General features: G+C 40.1%; 1 long non-coding RNA gene across 1 annotated transcript in view; it reads left to right on the plus strand.

Annotated features, from left to right (window-relative positions):
- LOC309656471 overlaps positions 1–21,336 on the plus strand; it is a 518,263-nt gene that overhangs the window by 322,625 nt on the left and 174,302 nt on the right. The window lies entirely within an intron of this gene.

Raw genomic sequence — 21,336 nt, forward strand, 5'->3', positions numbered from 1 at the left:
CATTGGCAGGTGGATTCTTAACCACTGAGTCAACAGGGAGGTTCCAAAGCTTATTTTTAAAAAATAAACAAATTGGTTAATATGAATCCTGACTCTAATACTCACTTTCTTCCTCTATGAAAGAAGGGTAATATTTGCTAGCAAGGTAGTCGTCTGTATCCAATCGATTATTAATTTGTATATATATATATACATATATGTGTGTGTGTATATATATATATATACACATATATAAAAGAGAGAGAGAAACGCAGTAATATGCCTAGAACAATGGATACTGATTTCCTTCCACTTTGTTCTGTTTGAGCTTTGTTCAGTTAACAGCTGAACCACAAATTATAATGTAAGGTATAACCCATTCTTTTCTAACAATTACATAGAGAGAATTATTTTCCTAGTGTGTTTCAAAAAAGTTATATTACCAGGAGACTAGTTTGCATATTATCCAACAAGATGTCTTTATTGTTTTCTTTTACAGCCTTCAATGAATAGAGGAGATAAAAATGTAATGCCTTTGAGAGCTGTTATTACTTCGCTCCTTTTCTCTAGTAATTTACCTGAATATCCAGAACTGTCTGAGGTAACCAAATCCCACAAACCAAATGTATCAGGAAGAGGAAAAGGGAAAAGACATACACACGCAGGCACACCTGCATGCACATACACACACACTCCATAAAAGCCCTTATTATTCTTCATAGTCTTTTTTTCAAAAGTTGCTACAATTATCAGTACTGACAAACTAAAAGCCAGAGAAGAATCATATACAAGGATTCTTCATTTTACCCTTGCTAGTTAGGTAGTGGTTTAGATGCACGACAGAACTTAGAATCATTCTCATATGATCCAATAGTGATAAAAATAAATGAAATATAACAGTCCCATAATACTGCACTTACTATATTTATTCACTGTATAAGGAAAAAAACCAACTTCGTATTTATTTAAAATTGTTAAAATTGACTTTACTAGCTTTCAAAGTCACTTCCATAAATATTACACAACACAAGCCCAACTTATCCCCCAAACTTTCTATTCACACTTGGGATGCACCAGAGGCCATTAACCCTTGCATTCTAGAGTTAAACTGATTCCTGCAGATCAAGACTATTAGTGTTTCATTTCCATTTAAGGTAATTACTGCTAAGTTAAAATACAGTACAAGTCCCAAAGGGATTTGCTCTATGTTTAGTCATTCAGAGAATAGGAATGACTGAAATAGACCATATTTCAGTAGATGGCGAAAGTATGTTTTAATAATAGGATAACATCAATAATACATGATAATATAGGTTTATAAGTTTCAAAGAACTTTATGAATGTTTAAAATGCTTATTAATCTATTTTAGACCTATCAGATTTTCTTTTTTAATATTCTGCTTTATTACAAAGAATAAAAAGGAGAAAACTTCACATGACTTGCTCAGTGTCACATAAAACAATATTCTCCGGGTTAACAGATTAATTTACAAATCACAGAGGCACATTTTTAAAGGAAGAGAAATTAGAAGATAGTAAGAGTATTTTAAAAAAATATCCGGAAGGCATCAAGTAATAAATAAGAGAGTTGGCATATTTTGAGGGAAAAATTCACATTAGCAGTTAAAAATCATTCTGGGGCTTCCCTGGTGGCGCAGTGGTTGAGAATCTGCCTGCCAATGCAGGGCACACGGGTTCGAGCTCTGGTCTGGGAAGATCCCACATGCCGCGGAGCGACTAAGCCCGTGAGCCACAATTACTGAGCCTGCGCGTCTGGAGCCTGTGCTCCGCAACAAGAGAGGCCGCGATGGTGAGAGGCCCGCGCACCGCGATGAAGAGTGGCCCCCGCTTGCCACAACTGGAGAAAGCCCTCGCACAGAAACGAAAACCCAACACAGCCATAAATAAATAAATAAAATTTAAAAAAAAAATCATTCTGGTTAGGAAAGAATGTCTGGAATCTACATGTCATATCTTTTTTCACTCCGTTCATTTTAGGTTCAAATCCTAGAATAGGGTGGGAAAAGAATGCAACAAAGAGCAGTCTTTATATATCCTTGTAGAGTTCACAGTTTTAAAATCCAAAAGCTTCAAATTGCAGTTTCATCAAAATACTTGCTCCCTATAGAGATGAGACATTATTATTTGGAAAATAAATTTTTGTTTATCACCGAAAGTGAAAGAGACCTGATAAACATACATTAGAAATACCCAGAGAGTGACTTACTTCCCTGGTGGCGCAGAGGTTAAGAATCTGCCTGCCAATGCAGGGGGCACGGGTTCGAGCCCAGGTCTGGGAAGATCCCACATGCCGCGGAGCAACTAAGCCCATGCGCCACAACTACTGAGCCTGCGCTCTAGAGCCCGTGAGCCACAACTACTGAGCCCACGTGCCACAACTACTGAAGCCCGCATGCCTAGAGCCCATGCTCCACAACAAGAGAAGCCACCGCAGTGAGAAGCACGCGCACCACAACGAAGAGTAGCCCCTGCTCGCTGCAACTAGAGAAAGCCCGCACGCAGCAACGAAGACCCAACGCAGCCAAAAATAAATAAAATATTTAAACCATAATTGGGAAAATAGGGAAATATATATAAAAAGAAGGAAAGAACTATGGCTGATATTTTGATGTTTCTCCTGCTAGTCTTTGCACAAATTATATTTTACCAAAATCATAATCTTATCGCATATGTATTTTTTAAAATTTATTTATTTATTTTGGCTGCATTAGGTCTTCGTTGTTGTGTGCGGGATTTCTCTAGTTGCGGCGAGCAGGTGCTACTCTTCGTTTTGGTGCGAGGGCTTCTCATTGCGGTGGCTTCTCGTGTTGCAGAGCATGGGCTCTAGTAATTGTAGCACACGGGCTCAGTAGTTGTGGCGCACAGGCTTAGTTGCTCTATGGCATGTGGGATCTTCCCAGACCAGGGCTTGAACCCGTGTCCCCTGGATTGGCAGGCGGATTCTTAACCACTGCACCACCAGGGAAGCCCCTTGCATATGTATTTTATACCCTGATTGTTTTCACCTAACGTTTTATCATTACCAATTCTGCACTTCATTATATATATCAAAAGATATATATTTTTAAGTGTGATCTCTATTTTTTCTGAATTTTAGAAATTTTAGAAATAATACACACTAATTTTGAGGGGTAAAACAAATTACAAAAGTATAAAAAGGAAATAAGATACATCCTTCTATAAAACCTTGATTCTATCCTTACCCGTAAAACACAACCACTTTTAACACTTTACTGAATATCTTTCCTGCCTTAACAATACATAAGTACATAAACAATAATTTATTTTTCCATTCTCTCAGTATTGAACACTTAAGAGGTTTTAGTTTTTCACATCAATAGTGAGTATAATGTATATTCTTGCATATTAATATTCAAATATTCTCTTATTATGTTTACCAGATCGAGTCTAAAACGGGGTTACTGGGTAAAAAGTTTATAATTATAACCTAAGTCCTTTATGCAGATGGTCAAAAGTCATCTCCAAAAAAGACTGCAGAGCCCATATTCCCATCAGCAGTGGCTGGAACGCTCTCCTGTTGTATCCTTATGAAGTGTTGCCATTTGTAACCTTTGTCAATCTTGTAGGTCACAAATGAGTATGGTATTTTTATTTTCCCTTTTTTTGATTAACATAAAAACCTAAATTTTTATATGTTTAGGGTTAAGTATACATTTATTAGTCATCTGTAATTTTTTCTCTTGTCAATTATTTGTGACATTTGTCCTTTTTCTACTGGGTTAATATGCATTTTTTATTGAATTATCACAAATATTATTTTTGTTGTTAGTTCTAAAGCTATCAGCCACATGTATTACAAAAACACTTCCCAGTTCTACATTTTCCATTTAATTTGGTTTATAATATCTTATGACACAAAAGTACTTAATTTTCTGCAGCCAAATACGCATATTTTTCCTTTGTGACTTACCCTGTATCTTTTTAGGCTTAGAGAGTCCTTTACTTAGAAAAAAATAAGCTAAATTCACCTCCATGTTCTTCTTTTCCTTATGTTTCAGTTTTAAAATTTATTTTGATATAGTATGCAAGGTGAGGTTTTTTTTGTTTTTTTTTTTTTACACAAATGTTCATAGAAGCTTTATTTGTAACAGCCAACAACTGGAAACAACCAGATGTCCTTAAGCAAGTGAATGGATAAACAAGTTGTGGTACATCTGTTCATTAGAATATTACTCAGCAATAAAAAGTGATGAACTATTGATTAACACAAAAACATGGATGAGTCTCAAAGAAAGGATGTTCAGTGAAAGTAACCAGGCAAGAAAAGAGTATATACTGTATAATTCCATCTTTATAAAATTATAGAAAACACAAATCATCTATAGTAACGAAAATTAGATTAAGACTTCCTTTGGGGATGCAGAGGGGAGGGGTAGAGAGGAGACACTATAAAGAGGCAAGAGGAAATTGGGGGTGGGTGATGGATATATTCATTACTTTTAATGTGATGATAGTTTCACAGGTGTATAAATAGGTCAAGACTCATCAAATTCTACACTTTAAGTATGTACTGTTAATTGTATGTCAGTTATACCTCGATAAAGCTATAAAAAAATTTTAAACTGAGCAAAGGCCTTATGGGAAAACAGTCATTGTGGTTTTAGAAAATTACAATTAGATATTAAGAAGTAAAATGGGAATACTCTGATTTTAGAAGCACAAGTTAGAGGTTGAGAGGAGTGACCCTTTAGAAGAAGGCAAAATATAAGAAAAAAGTCTAATAATCAAGACTGTCCGATGATAAAATGGTCTCAGAGGTAGTAAGTTCCCAGTCCCAGAAGTATTAATCTGATGACCATTTGAACAATCCTAAAAATAGATGCTTGCCTTGGTCAGGCAATTATCTTATACGACTCCTCAGATTCTTTTAAACTCTAAAGTCACCCATTCACTGAGACAACACTGGCAGGATATACTTGCTGGTAGCAAACTCCCTGTTACTGATGCTCATGAAAACAACCACAAGGAATTTTCCACGAGAATAAAAGAAGTGAAAATAATTCAAAGCACTAGGACTTCAAAGAAGTAAAGTTGAAAGGAAATCATTTCTTCAGATATAGAAATCACAAGTGAGTACAAAGAGAACAGTGAGTGATGGAACTTTGGGGAGGGCTGGTTGGGTGGCAGACAGTCTGGGTGTGAGAATATTTGGGAGGAGGGGGTCAGCAGTGGGGGAGTCTAGAAAACCTAAGGTGTTGGTATAAGAAACTGAGAACCGGTGGTCTCAGCAGGGATTGGAAGACTGGGGTCTAGGGATGTTTTATCACAGATGCTGTTGGACTTAATCTGGAATAATCGTCTGAAGAACAAAATATACCGCCATGTTCAAAAACTTCCAAGAGCTTCCTTTTGTACTTAGAATACCATTAAAATTCTTTAGCAGGGTTACATAGGTACTGCTAAGTGAAAATAGCAAGATGCAGGGAAATGTACAACAAAAACGGAATAGCATTAAAAACAAAAACAATAAAAACTTCTTGTATGTACGTGTATTCTATATGAGCCTTTTACACAAGGGCATCACTCTCAATGATGGCACTAAATTAAAACTTCTCCTAAAGCCTGTCCCCGGTCCCCCACAAGCCCCACTCTGGCATATGGTGCTGCTCCGAGGGGAGACACGGATAATTGCTGGAAGCAGAGGGCGTCCAGTGAGGAGCAGCTGTGATCCCCACCAGCCACCTGGATGAAGCAATTAAATGATCCAGTGAGTGAAGAGTAACAAGACGCCAAAGGGATGAAAATTGACTTGGGTAAAGGGAAAATGAGGTCAATTTCCTCACTCCTGAAAACCAAGGTGAATGTTAAGGGCAGACCCTTCTCAAGGTGAGGTTTTTAAACCCAACTTTCCTCTAAAAATCTAGTTTCCCCTTTCACATTGGTTTTTAATACTTCCGGTTCTACACACTATGTTCTAATTTAGTGTGATCTGCATTGGGGCGGGGCATCCCTTGGAAAAGTCTGCTGGGGAACCACACTTTTAATTACTCAAGCTTCATAATACATTCTCACATCTGGTAGGAAGCGTCACAATTCCTCTACTTTGGAAAACATTTCTTAGCTATGCCTTCCCGTTCTTAGCTCCTTTCAATGTTTTCCCAAGATCTGGTACCGGTTATCCTGAGTTCCTTTCCGTGAGAAGAGCAGAAGAGATCAAAACCCAGCGCCTAGAGGACATGTTAGATTTCCCCACATACCTTGCGGCTGTGGGTAGTGTGATACCAGGGACCGTTTCTACTCTTTCAGCTTTAGAGGGGGGCTTTTTAAAGTCATAAGTCCCTTTTGATGCTTCCAATTCTATAACACCCTTTTAAACCTTGCTTTATCTAATGTAGCACTTATTACGCACTTCGCCCCTTTTCAGACCTACCGGTACACCATCTTTGCACCAACCTTGATGCACCATGCTATGTGTTTAAATGCTAAATCCTGTTTACATGGGTGTTAATGGGTGTTGCACAAAATTTAGAAGAATCCATCTCTCTCTCTCTCTCTCTCTCTCTCTCTCTCTCTCTCTTTTCCTTTTGGACTCTTGCCCCCGTATCCTCAAGTTGGCTCAGAGTTGACTGGTCCACAGAATCTTTCCAGGTATTTTCATCTCTTTGGAGCACATCACCCGCTATCAGCAAAGTAAAGGAAAGGAGAAGCGTGCAGGGGAGGGAAGACAAAATGAGAGGAGAGAAAAGAAAAAAAATCACTAAAGTGTAAGGCCCCTGGCCTCACTAATATTGTCCCCATATACTTATAATAAAAATGTAATAAAACAGAAAATATTTCAAGACTTAAAATCTTTCTCTCATTTTTCCTAATTAGGAACCAAAATACAGACTTTGCTTTATTTTTCAATTCAAATTAATGCCATGGTTTTTATTATTGTTATTATTTATTTTTAATTAAGGGCAATTTTAGTACTAAACTCGAATATTTCAGGAGTCCCCTGGGTGGATGGATGCATAGATAGGTATTTTATTATCTCACGATTTGACTACCCTAAATCTGCCATGCCAATCAAGCATAATTTAAAAAACAACCAAATTGACATCAAGAATTATTAGAGAAATGTATAATATATCAAGTTTTAAAATTCTCAGCAAGTTTTGATAGGTCTGTATAATTTTCACAATAGTATCTAGGATCTACAAAAACAAGCACAGGAGGCTTCCATGGCATTCCAATGACAAGCCCATATTCATATTATACTCAGATACCCACCTCCAAAACTATCACAAGGCAGTCACAGACATTTTTGGCATGAGCTCAGAGTTGTATATATCTGTACACATTTATTTATGTGTGTTTTCACATTTTAAAAAGTTATGCCTGAAATGCAAAAAAAAAAAATTTAAACACAATACATAATATTTTTGTTTAATTTGTCTTGAGACAAGTTTATTTTAACACACATGGTAGTCTAGGATCATCTTACAACTGATGAAAGTTAACCATTTTTTAACTTCATGGGAACACTATTTTTAAACACATTTTATCTCCCAAAGTAATAACATAAATCAGTCCCAAGTGCTATGTCAGTTGCTTTAACAAAAAAAAAACAACCACAACCAAAAAAACTGCCTATGAGGAAAAACCACTACTCACATTTACAGCTTTACTTTGTGATTAGGGTGGGCATTCATGAGGCTCCCAATTACAACACCTGCATGTGTAAACCATCCTTTCCTCTGCAGCACCAGCAACTTTGGGGTGATAGTCTGTGAAATCAAAGCATCCCCAAAGCAGTCCTCTCCCCTTTTACCTTGAATAGGAGTTAAAATGCAAGTTTTGACTAAAGTACTGAACACTAGACACCATGTTCCAAAGTGAAATACAACGGTATAAAGCAACATTTTCAAAGGAAGCATGCCAGGAAGGTTATGTAACTCTTATAACCATTTATCCATGTCAAAGGCAAAAAGAGTTGGAGATTTTTGAAGATGAAGGTTTTTGGATCAAGTTGCCAGCATGCTGTGTGAATCTGACCAGAAGATCTATGGGGTTGTTTGCTTACTGCAAGTGTAAGGCAAAGAGCTTCAAAGGGCTACCCAGGGATTGAAAATTGTGTCCTCATTACCCTCTGAGCTTTTGAAGGTAAAGTATTTCCCTTGGACCAGATCTGAGCCATGCAAGATAGCACTAGCTGTCTTAGATCCCGTTCAGGATCATCCGCTGGAAAGTAGGTACCATAGCAAAAAGCAGCAAGGGGTGTACTTCAGAATGACTCCTTGAGGCTGTGGATGACCAAATACAAATGCACTTCTGCAGGTCAAGGGAGCTTTGGGAAACAAAGAAGCACCTGTTAGAAGAAGGGCCAGTTTTAAACACAGGCCAAATGGAGAGGGCCAGTTTTAAGTACTGGATCATCAACAGTCCTTGTCAAGTAAGAACTTTCTTATCTCCCCATCCTTTTCTCTGCTATGAGCTCTAACCCTAGAGCAGCAAGAAACTTCAGTTACCAAGACGGAGAAGAAGTAGGAGCACTTCAGAGAGAGAGAGAGGGAGAAGGAGAGGGAAAGGGAAGGAGGGAGAGGGAGAGGGAGAGGGAGAGGGGGAGAGGGAGAGAGGGAGAGAGAGAGGGAGGGAGAGAGAGAGAGAGACCTGGACTCCCATTTCCTACAGCTCTTTGCCTCTGCATGCTCATGCTGGGAAAGGGAAGACATGTAACTTTCAAGCAAGATTGTGATTTTGTTTGTTACAGGAACGTGGACATTACAAATGACTATGGTTAATTTTCTCATTGGAAGCAACTGGGAAGTCTTTGATTTTCAAAAGTTGTGGGAATTGCTTGGATTGTCATTTGCACGATGATCAGACCATTTTCAAAGCTGTCCCCCTTGTCTTTTTATTCCCTCCTGCCCTTGACTTTCACACACAACCTTTCTTCCTCTTCTTCATGCTACAGTTTAATAATGATAATCACAACAACAGCCCACATTACTGAATGCTTACTCTGTGCCAGGCACTCTGCTATGTATTTTATACATACATTTCCCATTTCATCTTCACACGAATCTGTATTATTACCCCCCCTATTTTACATATGAGGAAACTGAGGTTTATCCATGGTTGCAAGTAAGTAGAGGATTGGGAATTTACCCAGGTAGCCTGACTCGAAAACAATGAATAAATATGTAGTCTCTCAGTTCAAAGGATAAAAAATACCAGGCTTGCTTTCTTTAATAAAACATATGTGGATCTCCCCCCACTTCATGAGAAAATGGGAACATTCCATTGAAGGAGAAGTAGTAGAAAAGTAAACATAGCTATTTTTTGTAATCATAAAATCCGCTGATGTACACACTTATTCCAAACTCCTGGATGATATCATTATGTCAACAATCACAAAGCTTTCTCAATCTGGACATGAAATAACCACAATCAAAACAACAATACCTAAAATTTGTAATGTTTGAGCTTTAAAACTGCCTTTTCGGGCTTCCCTGGTGGCGCAGAGGTTGAGAATCTGCCTGCCAATGCAGGGGACACGGGTTCGAGCCCTGGTCTGGGAAGATCCCACATGCCGCGGAGCAGCTGGGCCCGTGAGCCACGACTACTGAGCCTGCGCGTCTGGAGCCTGTGCTCCGCAACAAGAGAGGCCACGACAGTGAGAGACCCGCGCACTGCGATGAAGAGTGGCCCCCGCTTGCCGCAACTAGAGAAAGCCCTCGCACAGAAATGAAGACCCAACACAGCCAAAAATAAATAAATAAATAAATAAATAAATAAAACTGCCTTTTCATATTTTAATCTAATTTTCTTCTCACAACAATCCTGTGAGTAGGTATCATGAATACTATGTTTTCCATGAGGAAATGAAGATGAAAGCTTTTAAAAACTGTGATCTATTTAACACCAAAAATGAATACATGAGAGTCAAGACTAAAGGGAGTACATATCAGGGACCTCCCTGGTGGTCCAGTGGGGAAGACTCGAGCTCACAATGCAGGGGGCCGGGGTTCGATCCCTGATCGGGGAACTAGATCCCGCATGCCACAACTAAGACCCGGTGCAGCCTAAATAAATAAGTAAATAAAAAGGGGGAGCACGTATCAAAGGGAAGTTGACATATCAACTCATAGTTGCATCAATATTTATATTCATCACTCTTGATCCTTATGCTTTGCATTTTTCAGTAATCAAGATGCCTCACAAATCCTCTTCCATATAATGAATCCCTCACTTCATTCCAATGAGATAATTCATGGCAACTAACGATGCATATGGTTTTCAGATGTAGAAAGTAGGGCCTCAAGAAGTAAAGGAGCTGGCCGAGTCACTGGGATACAAGAATCTTATAGGATTCTACAAAACTGAGTTGAATTTATGTCCTAATATGGAAAGGCATGCCTTTTCTCACTAGAGAGATTCTTCTAGAACTTCAAAACCATGCCACTATATTTCACAGTAACCTAGTCATCTGGATCGCTGTTCTCTGAGAGAGCAAAGGTTCATGCAAGTAATTAGTCCTGCTAATTAAATTCCAGGCTTTCTTTTTCTTTTTTGAATTCCAAAAGTGAAAGCATTCTTTTCTCTCTATGCTTCATCTCCTCACAAGCAAAGACTCATAAACATGCCTACCTTCCAACCACTATATTTTTCACATTCTTGATAGCCACAAATACTAACAATTCACTAGCACAGTGGTTCTCGGACTTTAGAGTTCCTCAGAACCATCTAGATGTCTTGTTAAAAACACAGACTTCCTTCCCCAGAGTCTCTGATTCAATCACCTCTGGAGCGGTGCCTGATAGTGGGCACTTCTAACAGATTTCCAGGTCATGCTGTCGCTGCCGGTCTGGGTACCACACTTTGGAAGAACCCCCGGACACGTATTTCTCCCAAACGTTCCCTTAAAGGGTCCCCACTGAAAAGCGCTCAGCTGCTAAGGCTTCTATTTGGAGGAAAAGGAAACAGTTGTCATGACTCATGGCCTTTTTCAAGTTTTTCCAGGCACAAAATTAAAAACAGAAAACGACTAGATTGAAAGCAAAATGAAAACAGCTAAACTGTCTAAATTTTGACTTACGGCATGGTTTCTGGGGTTAAGAAAAAAAAACATAATAACGACTCACGTGACCCTGAGGCTGACCACACTGAAAGCTGTCACCACTGAGGCTACCAGAAAAACCTGGAGACCAAGCCAGGCAGCTCCTGTCCTAACCCAGAATCATCTCAGACACTTGGCTCCCAGTTTTGTTTTGTTTTGTTTTTCTCTGTCAATAGTAAGTTCTTGCACACAATTCTCCAAACACATCATCAACCTATAACACTTTTCATTACTCATTTTTTTCTACACCATCTCTACTATTTTTTTACCAGAAAAAAATATTAACTGTCCATAAACAAATACTGTTGGAACATCAATCAGGTAGATCAAAAATCTGAAGAGAGAAGCTGGCAAAGGAGTTTTCTTCAGCTTCCTTTATTTTTGTGATGATCATCTCTGGACAACTCTCAGGGAGATTTTCATTCCATTTTGCATCTCTTTGGGGAAAATGAAGGCATTTTATGTTATGTTATAAAGTACTTCAGTATTTTAGTTTATTTATCAAAAGTGTGACTAGTATTTTAAACAGCACTGTTCCATAAATAAAAATAACTGACAAGAAACGTTATTACAAGATACAACATTTCTGCTTAGAAAAGAAGCTGTTAGTTCTACCTTTAATATAGCAATATATTGCAGGAACTACTGCCCTTTTACTCTGATCACCATGAGTCCATTAAATTTCAAAATATGGGCCAGCCAGTGAAGGATAACACTAATAAGTGATGAACCAAAGCCATCCAGATGTAGTCTTTATGTCCCAGTGCTAAGAGAAGGAAAAACATAAGGATAATGGTAAGGTCACTGAATACACAGATTTGGAAAGAAATTATTCTGTATGAGCATGAGTCACCAAAACTACTTCCTTAGTGATAAAAGTTGCCTAAGTAACCTAGATGCCTGATTCTGCTAAGAAGTACATGGGCAGTGGGTTGGGTTTCAAACCCACTAATCATTTCCTTTCCTTAATTGCTAACTGCTCTTCCCGGCTGCCGTTTGGGGCCTGAGGTTTCTGTAGTAACCCAGCAACTAGTTATTATGCTCTATTTTATCAAGGAGAATGAAACAGCAAACTCGACATTTCCATGGATTTCAGAGGAAGAGTCGCTGTTATTTCACTCTGACTTGAGGGGGACATCATGAAACTACTGAACTAGATCTCAATGTGACAGCATGATTATGCAAGACTTAGAGACAAAAGGATTTAACAGAGAAGAGATGAGTCAGTTAGGGGCCCTCTGAGTGCCAGGAAGGTGCTTTATTCAATTCTGGGTCCTCAGGGCCCAGAAGAGAGCCTGGCCCCCAGGAGGACTCAAAATGCATTGACTGAACAGGGTCACTGGTTCTCTTAAGAATAGTCCAATCTGGGCTTCCCTGGTGGCGCAGTGGTTGGGAGTCTGCCTGCCAATGCTAGGGGACGCGGGTTCGAGCCCTGGTCGGGGAGGATCCCGCGTGCCGCGGAGCAACTGGGCCCGTGAGCCACAACTACTGAGCCTGCGCATCTGGAGCCTGCGCATCTGGAGCCTGTGCTCCGCAACGGGAGAGGCCGCGATAGTGAGAGGCCCGCGCACCGCGATGAAGAGTGGCCCCCGCTTGCCGCAACTGGAGAAAGCCCTCGCACAGAAACGAAGACCCAACACAGCCAAAAATAAAAATAAATAAATAAATAAAATTTGAAAAAAGAAAATGCTCCCTATTTCACTTACTAAATTAATTTAAAAAAAAAGAAAGTACTTTCTCTTCTTATAGCCTATATTTAAAAAAAAAAAAAAAAAAGAATATTCCAATCTATCAAGCAATGGCACTGCTGCTGAGTTGGGATTTCATCAGGCTGTTACGTTTTCATGCATCCTTTTCTCCTTCTATCTACAATGGGGCTGTGATATTTGTTGCTCTTGCCCTGTACTCATATGAAGCACTTTACCAATGCTCTCTTTTAACAGAGAGCTGGGACAAGTGAGCATTTCTTGGAAAAATCTGAGATGAAACGGCAATGAGATTAGTATTGGGCAAGAAATGTTTAAAACTGGGTAGTAAGGTCATATGTGTTATCAGTAATATTGCTTGAGTTTGGCCTCAAGAATCTTGGTCGTCGGATAGTTCACTAAACCTCTCATTTCACACACATCTCTCATTATTCTTGGACTATGTAATATTAGTATTCCAAATGTTAACAAATCTCTCTAAAATTCAAACTCATGGAGAGTAAGTATGGGGAGAAGTTGTTCTTACTTATAGAGGCAATGTGTTCCAAAAATGTGGTCAGTTTCTTTCTTTTCCACTAGCAAGTGTGGGTAAAGGATTGTTATTCATTTCATTGCATGCAGGGATGATATGTCATAACCATCAAATCATTCTGGTGGGCTGAGTCAGAATTAAGAAATGAGATCTCCACAGAAAAGCCCCAAAATGCCCATCGACGTCTTGATGATTCATTAAGGGCACCATATTCTCTGAATCCTAAGGGGTTTTGTGGCTGTATCAGAACAGGGGGGAAAAAGTCCAAAGAGATAGACAAGACACCATGGTTAGAATTCCAGAGACCTGGGGATGTCACCAGCAGCAGTACAAAAAATACATGTGTATTTCCCACAGCATGGGAAATACCGCACTACAGTGAACTTTGGAGTGTGGGACCTACAGCCAGAAGTCCTGGGTTCAAATCCCAGGTCTGCCACTTCCTGGCTGTGTGAGCTTGAGCAAGTTACTTAACTGCTCTGTGCCTCAGTTTCTTCATATGTCTAGTAGGGCTGTTGTGAGGATTAAATAAGTTAACACATGGCAAATAGTAGGCACTCAATATACATAGGCTATCATTATGATTACCATTAGCTTTCCTATCTGGGCCACATTCTAATTTAAGGAACAACATCAAAGTTATGCCTGGTTATCATTATCATTGTTTAGAGTTCACTAATCAAGGACTGTGAAAACCAACCCAAAGTCAGCACAAGGAAAACCCTGATTAGACATGCAAATAGCACTGCACTGTATTCTCTGCACAGATGTCCAACCTCCTAAAGTTCTCGAGATGACCGATAAATAAATTACAATCTTGTTTCGGAACAGTTTTTCATAATTTATGATATGAAAAGTATATTTAATCTATATTAAGCTCAAACCCCCTCATATTTTTGCAGTTATTCCATATAGCCATATGAGTTCCATTAGAAGGCACATTTCTAGTACTTAGCTAATTAGAATCACAAAGCCTTACTCAATATTTTAGAAACCATTGCAGCAGAATTATGGAGAGGGCTGCCAATCCCTTTATTCTGCTACAGTTAACTCAGAATGGTCTTTCTTAACTTACTTCTCATTCCAGTGAAATTTCTTAATCCTTTTGCCTTGCTTAGTTTTATCCTCATGCCATTTTATATTTCCTTTCATTTGCCACATGGCTCCATTTAGGGTTACTTTGATTTATAAGTTCACTTTTTTTTCTAACACTTTGTCTTTTTTTTTGTAATTAGGAGAACATAGTTTCACATCTTTTGTATTGGACTTTTTTCCCCTCAGCATAATGTTTTTGATTTTCATCTCTAACCCCTACAAATCACCTTGATCTTTGTCAGCATACACAAAGACCTAAGTTTGATGGGGTATATTTTAAACTCTGAGTTTATCAAATACAGTCAAAATTAAATTTAATATTCAAGATTCTGAAGAACATCATTTCACTGGCTAAATGAAAGTGATACAGCAGAGCTAAAGCTTCTCCAGATTTTTGGAAAGATTGGTCAATTCATTAGTCAGTTTTGAGGTAAGTGGGATGGAGTTCCTTTATTTTTCCCAAATATACAGAAAAGAGATTATGGCTATAAGATAATCAATATCCCTTTCCCAACTTCATAGGTTACCATTAAGAAACCAAAAATTATTTTTAAAAAATTCTTCAGTTCTTTCAAAGAAAAGTAGGCTGTTAAACAAAGTTATTATAATTAGACCCATGACCAAAATATCTTCTGAAAAAAAGTCCGCCCCTTGGGAACTTGATGACCTCTTCAGAATAAGCTGAATAAATTCCCAGGATGCCAAAGCACTTGGCAAATTTTCTGGCACTGGCATGACTTTCTTCTCTATCCTGAAAATGGTAAAAACAACATTATAGGACACAGGGCAAAACCTGCTTGTTTTCTTAAGGTCTCACTAGGCAAGTAACTAAACTGTGACGGTATCACTTAGCTCTCTTTCATATAAGGTCTGGTTTTTATAACTGGACTTCTTTTGTCTTGCTTTTTGGATCTAGTGAACCAATAATGACAATGTAGCTTCACGTCTTTGTCTAACATGGACTCGACTTGTTTTTTTTTTTGCACTAGGTTTTTCCCTCAGTATATTAATTAATATTCCCTCTTCCTCCTACATCATCACCACCTTCTCTTTCCTTAGTCAGAGACAGTACCTTAGACTTTGATGAAAAGGTAAATTATATATATGTCTAATCTCCTAAAGCTCTAGAGATGACAGATGAATACATTACAATATTGTTTCAGAACAAATTTTCATAATTTGTGATATGAAAAAAGTATATTTAATCTATATTAAGCTCAAATTCCATAATATTGTTGTAGTAGATATAGTTTTATGGGAAACTATCATCTGCTTTCCCCACAAAAGTATCAAAGAAAATTCTAGAAGTTTGTCTTTAAGCTTCTTTTTCTCTGAATTTTTTTTTTTGAAACACAAAAATGATGGGCATGAAAGTGTTTCGTGTCTCTGAACTTTTCAAAACTGTTTTAGAGGATACTGAAAAAGCCCCTGATTTTGCACCAACTGGGGGAAACCAGACCAACACCCGCAAATCGCATATGGAACAATCTAAAGCAATCCATATTAATTTATGTGAACAGACTAGAATGCTGTAAGGAGTAAAACTGCATGACCCCTTGGGTTTATACCCCACCTTCTTCATGAGGTTTTGCTCTATATAGACTAGAGAAGGGAAGATACTTCCAGGTAAATGGATCTGAGTGAATTATCTTTCATCTCAGATTAATTTTCCACCTAAAAACAACTGTTTTCCAACTATGAGGATTCCATTCTCTTAATCTGTCCGGAAAGCTCAGAGCCCTCAACTTGCTCCTCCTCTCTCCAACTTCAGGCTCGGTTTACGCCCACCAATGTGTCTGACTTTGAATCAAAACCTCTTTTTCTTAATAACTGCATGCTTAAGACTCCCTAAAGATCAGGCTTTTACCATTCACATGATCTACTGCAAACAGCTTTCAGATGGGTCTCCCCAATTCATCCTCCACAACAGGCCAGAACAATCTTCCTGAAACACGGCCACAAGCATGTCTTTCTCCTAGTCAAAAATCACAGTGAATTCCCACTGCCCACCACATTAATTATAAACTCCTCTCCTTGGCATTTAGTCCTCCAACGCATGATCCCATATTAGCTTTCCATTCCCTTTCTCCCCTACAACTGCTCCATAATCAGCCACACTGGGATTCTTACTATTACCTACATGTCCCTAGAAGTCGGACACATACGCAATTTTTGCTTATACTGTTTCATCAATTTTGAGCATCCTTTCTCTAGGATAAGCTGTAGAAATCCTACTCATTCCTCAAATACCACCTTCTCTGAATACATTTTCTGATCTCCCCCAAATGGACATGATCATTTCTCCATCTAAACCCTTCAGCGCACTCCCTCACCATACTCTGCTATGTATTACAGCTCTTTCATGTGGTTCCTAATTTTTTCAAGGCTATGAGCTCCCCAGAGGCATGAAAAGTTTCTTAACTTACCTGAGTATACTAAGTGTTGCAGGCGGTGCAGAAAACGAGTTCCCCTGCCTAATGAATGGAATGTGAGGAAAGACGTGAGGGTGGGGGAAATGTGGTGTATTCATGGGATAGAAAAGAACTTAGGGCTCCAATGAAATTGCTGTCTTGGGGGGAGCAGTGGGAACTCAGGATGGATGGGAACATCCTTAGCCTAGCTTTCAAAGGCCACTGTCAAACTATGAGCCTCAACTTCCTCTGAAGCAAAATTTCTGTTGCCTTCATCACCTTTATTACAAATTGTAATTATTTGGTTTGTTCCTTTACTTAAGTATTGCCTCTCTGTACCACACATACGCACACATGGACTCAGCTCTACGTCCCACGACCACAGGGACTATACCTGCCTTGTTCACGTTCCCTGCTGTCTAGCAGGATGCCTGGAACATGGGACACATTCAATACATGTGTTTTGAGTCAGTTAATAAAAGCTGTGGATCATAATACCCGGTAAAGATTAGAGGACATCATGTTTAAAATGATTAGCACACCGCTTGAACGTAATAGACGCTAGTAAATATTAGTCTCCTCTTTCTTCCCTCCCTCCCTCCTCCCTTTATGAACTGCTCATGCACTAATTCATACATTCAACAAATGTGCCAGGCTTCTCTGTAGGCACTGGAGATAAGACAGTGAGCAAAAGAGAGAAAAGTCTCTACTCTCATGGAGCTTACCTTCTCACAAGGGAATGAGTGATTCACTTTGGATCTTTAGGGAGTCTTAAGCATGCAGTTGTTAAGAAAAAGAGGTTTTGGTTCAAAGTCAGACACACTGGTGGGGTTAAGCAGAGCCTGGAAGAAGGGAAGCCAATTGCAGTACTGCTGGGATGAGGTACAAAGTGGCTTGGATGTGAGTCACAGCAACATAACAGAGGAGTGGGTGCAGAAAGCAACGGACAGGACACCCATGGGATCTGAGCCATCGAAGGGTAAGGAGGTGGCAAGGATGACGAAAGTTTCCAATCTTGTTAGTTTGCTATGTTGCCTTAAATAGACAGGGGAGTTTTGAAGGGGAAGCTGCTGTGGTTGGTGGGGTTTAGGGTGTGAGATGAGCTAAGTCCAACCTTGGATATAATGCCTTTCAAGAGACAGAAAGGAGTCCAGGTGAAAATATTTCACTCTCGAAGTAAGGATTTAGAGTTAGGTAAAAACCAGACTCCCTTCTTATCTATTATGAATCACTGTTCCATCATTTGAATAACATAAAACATGATATTCTATCCCCAAATTCCTTTAGGAATCTGCTCCTTCACAACACGATCTGGCAGTTGTCCTCCCTCTGCAGCCCCTGAAACACAGTACACCCCTAAATGATATTTGTGAATTAAACTGATTAATAGCAAGCAAAATTTTATCAAGACAAAGAGAAAAGAAATGTGCATTTGGAATCAGAAAGGGCTCCATTCAAATGCTTGCACCCTTCCTGCCTCCACTGCTACTTATATGACCATGGGCAGACTGGTCATATAAGTTTCCTGTCCTCCAGTAGACACAGAAGTTAAAGCACTTATATTATTGATTCTTATTATTACCTTTAATACTATGCCCTTTAGATTTTGCCATGATTTTCAGCCTCTCACTTTATCCACCTTCTCATTGTTGACATTCCGTCCAGGCGATCCAGCTAGAAGCTGTCCTCTTGGCATGACCTCCTGCCAGCCAGCTCTCCTAAAGCCTCCACAGGCCACTAAGCTCCTCTCCGCATGGCTGGCTGGTCCGTCAGTTCAAATCGCCTGATTCAACTGACATCACCACAGCTTGCAAATTCCAAAATCACTGTTAGTACTTTAGATTTGGTAATGTTTACGCCTGGCCTACACATTGTACCACTGTGTCCTTATTTATATACAACTTGCAGCAGGCAGTGTTTGAAGATGCTTCAGGGTCCAGCATTCGAAAACACCCTGGAAATAGGTTTTCACATCAATCAAAAAAATAAATATGAAAAGCGAGAAAGCTATGTCTACGTACTGTTTACTTCCAAAAGGTAGCTAAGAACATGGGGGCACAGATAGAGCAGGATTAGTTATCATGCTCAAGGATGTTAGCTCAGACATATATTTCCTTCATTGATGACTAGCCCTCCTTGGTTAAGGCACTGTCCTGGTTGGTGTATAATTTATCTCAGAATGAAATGAATTCTTTCCAAAGTCTCATGCATTCTATATGAATGAGTAATAGTGTTTTTGTAACCTTCACTTTTCTGCACTCTACAATCCACCCCAAGCTATGGCAATTTCTAATAGGAAGGATGCATCGGATACTGTGTCTGTGCGTGCGTGTGTGTGTGTGTGTGTGCACGTGGTGTATGGCAAGTATTACGGATTGAATATTTGTGACCCCTACAATTTATATGTTGTAGCCGTAATCTCCAATGTGCGGCTATTCGGAGGTGGGGTCTTAGGAAGGTAATTAGGTTTAGATGAGGTCATGAGGGTGGGGCCCCTAAGATGGGATTAGCGTCCTTATAAGAAGAGACCAGAACGTGCACTCTTTCTGCCACGTGCGGACACAGCAAGAAGATGGCCATCTGCAAACCAGCAAGCAGACCCTCATCAGACACCAAATCGGCTGGCACCTTGATCTTGGACTTCCTGCCTCAAGAGCTGGGAGAAATAAATATTTGTTGCTTAAGCCCCCCAGTCTATGGTATTTTGTTATAGCAGCCTAGGCTGACTAGGAAGGGCAGCAAGTGAACATATCACAGTCCTGAGAATACAGATCGGGGACAGGTTAGAAAGGAGGAGGGATACCCCCAGATGATGAGGAGGGCCAGTGTCCATCCCAGAGGAAGTCGCCACAGGCCTGAGGAATTTGCTGTGGTCACCAGCAGGGCACCCTGCCACACCACACCAGAGCCTTGCCCTCATTTTCCGTAGTGAGTCAGTCAGCATGAGTCCTCTGACAGCACCAGCTTGTTGCCCTGGGATCAGCATTTTAGGTGGGCGAAAGGTCCATCCTCCCTTCCCCCCAGAGGGAGGTGGCTTTTTCTCATCCTAAGGGTTCCAGGCAAACTCACAATGGTGACATTTGTTGAGCAGTGGCTTGAATAAAGGGCGCTCTGAGAGCAAGACGGTAACATGGAGCATAAGCTGGTCTGCCAGGGCACCACGCCCCAGGAATGCTTGGGAGGGATCCGAAGCCTCCCAGGGAAGGAGAGAATTAAGGAAATCCACAGCAGGGGAGCTGTACCGCAAGGGGTCCTGCAGTTTTCGACCTTGGCAGCCCCATTTGCCAGAACTAACTGAAATGCAGTAAACAAAATATCGCCTAAAAGAGGCTTATACAAAGAAGCTGGAATAAACCCTTCATTTGGTTCTAAACTATTTTTCTTAAATGCCAGGTAACTTCCAGCACCCCCCCTTCCAAAACACAAAACAAAAACGGAAGAATTTTTACTTCCCCCCTACCCTCCCACCCCCATTCACTATAGAATCAAGATGCTTTTATTTTTACAGTGGTTTTGGGGCTAATCCTCTCAATACTCCTTCGGTCTTGTAAATACAAAAGGAAACACAAACCTCTGATTTTTAAATTGCTACAGATATGACTAAAAGACTGGCTTGGATTGGCTCTCTTCATCTCCCTTTGGGGGTAACCACACTGTTCTGCATGTTACTAGTATCGCAACAAAAACCCTGTTGAGTGATTTACCTGGAAGGTTTTGGTGTTAGAATCTGAACACTACCTTGGTGCCCTAGACCAAAAGTTTTTTGCTCTGTAGACAGTTTTATCTCCCTCACTCCGAGACCAACTGCAAGAATTCTTCTGGAAAATAGGCCAAGGGACCAGTGACATTTCCCAGACAAGTCACCAGAATCCTGCAGTGAGCACCATCGCTGAGCTAAAATGAACATATAAATCTACTTCCCTCAAACATTCTATCATTTGAGGTATAAAATTGCCTTTCATTCATCGAATTAAGCATTTAAAGTAATACCTAATTAATTCTATAACTGATGCATATTATACCTTTAATGACTTCCGCTACAGCAGAAAAACCAGTGATCAATTTGATTTTGCAACTGCGGACGCTGAGTTTCCTCTTTCACCCAAAACTTCCAGATCATGTTAAAAGCCGGGTGTGGTTTTGTGGGGGCAGGGGTAGGCCGAGAGGAGACCGGAGGGAAGGGTGGGAGGGAACTTTGCAAGAAGAACCTTCCCGGAGGGCGTTTGTAACGCCGCAGACCCGCGTTTGGCGGTTATAGAGCCCGGGCCGAAGTTTCTTACTAAAGAGAAGTCTGCACATTGGAGCAAAATCAGGCTTTGGCGAGTTCTTAAGAATTTACGGGCGCTCTAGTCTCCACGCAGGCGAACTGCACACAAGAAAGCGCAGGCCCAGCTCGAAGTTGCGTAAAACTTCCATCCAACCGTGCGCGCGCGCGCGCGCGCGCACCCGGGGAGACTTGGGTCAATCTCGTCTAACGGTTTCCCTGAACCGCTCGCAGCCCTCGACCTCGGCGGGACGGCCCGGAACAGT

This window comes from Balaenoptera physalus (genome assembly GCF_965194825.1).
Source record: "Balaenoptera physalus genome assembly, chromosome: 2".
Lineage (NCBI taxonomy): Eukaryota > Metazoa > Chordata > Mammalia > Artiodactyla > Balaenopteridae > Balaenoptera > Balaenoptera physalus.